This window comes from Coenobita brevimanus, chromosome 1, assembly GCF_032717465.1.
Source record: "Coenobita brevimanus isolate Jiangsu-jjx chromosome 1, ASM3271746v2, whole genome shotgun sequence".
Taxonomy (NCBI): Eukaryota; Metazoa; Arthropoda; class Malacostraca; order Decapoda; family Coenobitidae; genus Coenobita; species Coenobita brevimanus.
The window spans coordinates 39,597,938-39,602,731 of NC_136954.1; the positions used below are offsets into that span (position 1 = coordinate 39,597,938).

The 4,794-nt window shown below is 43.6% G+C and overlaps 1 pseudogene; it reads right to left on the bottom strand.

The window, feature by feature from the left end:
• Positions 1-2,779: 2,779 nt before the first annotated feature.
• On the bottom strand, positions 2,780-2,897 carry LOC145417545 (5S ribosomal RNA; annotated as a pseudogene).
• Positions 2,898-4,794: the final 1,897 nt, after the last annotated feature.

The following is a 4,794-nucleotide window of genomic DNA, read 5'->3' on the forward strand; positions in this document are numbered from 1 at the left end:
GTATCATTATTCTTGCTACCACTAAACGACTTTAAATTTAGCCTTGTGATTTTCTATACTACATGGATTGCTCAATACCTCCATTAATCCTCTCACGGTCACGACAACTCTAGGATTTAATTCTAGATAGCGTCAGACGATTTAATTAAATTGAGTGAGTCATAGGAGCCAGTGTAAAAGAGAAGAATGGTTTCAACTCCTATTATTATTATTATTATTATTATCTCCATCAACAGATGAACTTAACGTACCTTGACTGTGAATTTTTACAGAGCAAGGGGCTTTCTCTCAGCTAAAGAAAATCGCCTTGGGTTAATCTTAATATAAATGTTAAGTGTATGGCCAGCAAGGAAAATATTATTCAAGACTGTTTTTAACCCTATTAGGCTAGTCTATTTAAATACTTACTGATTAATGCCTTCTACCTTCAGATGACTTTCCTCAGCTTGGGGGAGATATTTAGAGACGTAGGGATTACAAGTACCCTTCATCAACCCCTTCAGCATGAAAGATCTGAAGCTGAATAAAATCGTCTGAAGGTCGTAAAAATCGTCTAAACTCGTCACCGGACTCACTCAGTCGAACAAAATCGTCTTGTGTTAACCTGGATAAGGTACGAAATTTCACCAACCTCGCCGATAGGGTTCATTTTACAAGCTTAGGATGGGATAATAGTTTAATGATGCTTCTTTCCTAAGATGCAGATACATACATACATACATTCTCTCTCTCTCTCTCTCTCTCTATCTATCTATCTATCTATCTATCTATCTGCAGGCTTTTATTTCCACACCAAGCATCTGCAAGTGAGATAATCAAATTTTACCGAGAAAGCACTGCACTGGTCCACTTCCCGTCGTCAAGGAAGGAGGAGGAGGAAAATAGGAGGAGGAGGAGGAATGGATGGGAAAGAGGAAGAGGAACGGAAGAGGGGGAGGATGTGAAGAGAAGGAAGAGGAAGGGAAGACAAGGAGGAAGAGGAAGGGATGAAGAGGATAATGAGGAAAGGAAGAGAAAGGAAAGTAAAGGAGGAAGAGACAGGGAGAAGGAGGCAGGGGAAGTGGCTGAGGTGGGTGCGGGTGAGAAAAGGGAGGAGGGAGAGAAAGTGAAACAGGGGTTGGAGGGAAAGGGTGAGAAGGAGGATGGAGGAGGATAGGGAAGATAGGGGCAGGAGAGGCTGTAGAAAGGGAAAGTGAGAAAAAGAGAGAGAAGATGGGAAGAAGAGGACAAAGAAAAAGAAACAACAGGAATAGTGAGAGAGAGAGAGAGAGAGAGAGAGAGAGAGAGAGCGAAGGAATGAGGAGGACAAAGAAAGAGAAACTGAGGGAATAGTGAGAGAGAGAGAGAAACAGACAGACAGACAGACAGACACACACACACACACACACACACACACACACACACACACACACACACACACACACACACAGGGAGAGAGAGAGAGAGTCCGAGGAGAGAAAGGGACAAGGGAAACAATGGATTGAAAACTATTGGAACGATTAAGACGTAAGGGAAATAAGGAGTGAGAAAAGGAACAAGGAGAAAAGGAAGAGGACGAGGGAATGGACAGGAGGGAAAGGAGAAGTGGAGAGAAAGTGAGGATGAAAGGCGATGTGGCAGAAGAAGAGAGGGATATACTGTAGCAATGAGGAATGGGAAGGGCAGGTGGCGAGGAAAAGGATCGGGAAGGAGATGATGATGATAATGATGATGATAATGATGATGATGATGATGAGGAGGAGGAGGAGGAGGAGGAAGAGGAGGAGGATGAGAAGGAGGAGAACAACAACAACAACAACAATAAGAACGAGAATCCTTATGAGTTTCTATCCCTACTCAGTAACGACCCCTCCTCCCATGACAAATCACCCTCCTTCATGCAGTCCATCACCCAGTTCCTGCGTCTGAGTCTTGGTCTACCTCTTGCCCTTCTCCAGACCGCACTCATACAACTTGATGGTGTCTCAATCCCTTCTCAGTAACGGCCACTCCTACCACGACACACCACCATCCATCATATACAGTCACTTGTCCTTCCACTAGTGTCCCGCTAACTTAGGGGTTTTTGTATTTCTTTTATCCTCTTTTTCTCGAGTCTTAGTACTTCTTTCACCTTCTTTTTTTGTCTTGAATATACTTATCAAAATTCTCTCATACTCTTTAGATCTCTTAAATGCCAACACACACCGCATAAATCATTGTCATCATCATCATCATCCAATCCAGTGTTGTCCCATGAGGAGCCTAGGAGCCCAGGGTTGGTCAAGTTGGTCCAGATATTTAAGATGTGTGACCAACCTCACTCATCCCTGAGTGGCATTAGGTGAGCAATTAACCCCAACCAGTCTTTGGACATAAACCTACACAGGCTTAGTCCGGCTGGGGCGCCTTAATTATCCACTAAACCACCAGCCGCCATAGTTTGGTTATTATGGTAGCCACCCAGCGTAGTAACTCATTTCCTGGTGTACAGGAAGCCATTTGGCTTGTCACTCAATGCAGAGTCACCTATAGACAGAAGGAAGAGGAAAGAATGAAGAAAAGAAAGACAGAAGAGGAAGGAAGGAAAAAAGGAAGAAAGAGAGGCAAGGGTAGTCACCCGAGAGCAGCACAACATTGAATGAGCGGTTGGTGAGCGCCCCCACCTACCACTAATCATCCATCCATCCATCCATTGCCAGACGCCATGTATCCCAAACGGGGTGGTCAAGGGCTTAGAGTTAATTGTTTTACAGGGAGGGGCACTAATCCTCCACCAACCCCACTTGACACGTAGGGACGCCAACAGCATCTGGTGTTCCCAGGCGGTCACCCATCCAAGTACTAACCAGACCCAACGTTGCTTAACTTCGCTGACCGGACGGGAAGCGGTGTACTCAACGTGGCTAATCATACATTGCATAAATATGACAATGCTTCAATTCCACACAAAAGTCTATCATCGTGGCATATATAAAAACAAATTAATCAGGAAGAGGTCTGACAAAACTTCCTAAGGAAACGAGACTATATGTCTTGGTTTACTTCTTCTTCTCCAAGCCACCCCAGGACATACCTTGATGCTCATGGGCCCGTAGTCTTGTCGAGTAAGGAAGCTTCCTAACACCTTAAAGTGATTTATTTTGCTTATTACATCTGCCTGTCCTCCTCCGTGTTACATAAATCCATCAATCACCATACTTTACAAAAATACCACATAAAAAGATATGAACCAGGCATATCCAAAAACAAGTCGCTAGGGAAGAGATGCAAGGGACCCTAAATTACTTCACTACATACCACGACAAAACCAGCGATAGGTAACACGAACCAGAACTCACCTGTGGGAAAGAAAATGATAATTAATTCTCTCTCTCTCTCTCTCTCTCTCTCTCTCTCTCTCTCTCTCTCTCTCTCTCTCTCTCTCTCTCTCTCATGGTTAGAAGAATCTCGTATTTTATTTTGTTTAACGCCAGACTATTTTATTCAGAATTGAGTGATTTCTAGACGCCTATTCCAGTTAATGTTAAACGATTCTATTTACCAGAAAGGAGTCAAAGGAGTCTGTCAATAATGCTATGGATGAAAATAGTTTATATTAGTGTCTCTTGTCATCATCACCATCGCCATTACCATCATCATCGCCTCATCACCACAACCACCACTACCACCATCACCGTCATCATCACTGTCATCATCATCATCATCACCATCATCAATTTACTTAGCCTACACTACCATTAACTGGACGGGTAAGATCCAGAAACAGGATTAACAAAGCCCAGAGGTAAGGAAACAATACTCTGTTAACATTACCTTGGCCTAAAACTGCCATCCCCCCAGTCTTGAATGATGAGTTATAGCAATAGATTAACACTAGAAGATGAGGCTAGGTCACGAAATTCTACAGGAAGTGGTAGGTGTGGGCGCTCACCATCCACTCACTCGATGTAGTGCTGCTCTCGGATGTTTGCCCTTTCCTCTCCCCCATCCCTCTTTCCTTCCATCCTCTTCTGTCTTCCTTTCGTTCATTTTCCTTGTCCTTCTGCCTATGGGCAACTTTACACTCACTCTTCTGTTTTTCTTTCATTCATTCTTTTCTCTTCCTTCTGCCTGTGGGTGACTCTACACTAAGTGACAAGCCAAATGGTTTCCTGTACACCAGGAAACCATTTATTACGCTGGGTGGTAACCATATAATCAAATTTTGGCGCCTGGTGGTTTAGTGGGTAATTATTGCGCTCCAATCGGATTGAGCCGGTGAAGGTTTATATCCACGGGGTGGTTGGGGTTGATTGCTCGTGTAATGCCACTCAGGGATGAGTGAGGCTGGTCACTCTCATCTTAAATGTCGGGACCAACTGCCTAGCCCCGGGCTCCTACGCTCCACATGGAGCAATGTAGGATTGGATGATAGATAGATAGATAGAAGATGTAGAGCCACAGTATTGTCTTTGCCACTGAGCTACATGAAATAAGTTGCAGAGGATAAATATTTGTGTCAAGTTAAAGTGAATGAACTTTACCAACATAATGCCCAGTGAAACAGTTTGTACTGTGGGTCACAAAAGTATCGGTGAACAGAGGGTCCGATGTCTACCGGAAACATTCGATCAAATGCTGATGGTTGCCAACGTCTCATTGTGTATGAACAATGTCTGTTTATATAAACATAACACATGTTATATGTTTGCAAGAGGATATTGCTAGTTGGCGACATATAACACCTCCCGACATCAGGGCTACCAACGCATGATAGGTCAGACACTAATATTTCATTTACCTTCGTTCTGTGTTCCCAAATGTTTCACACAT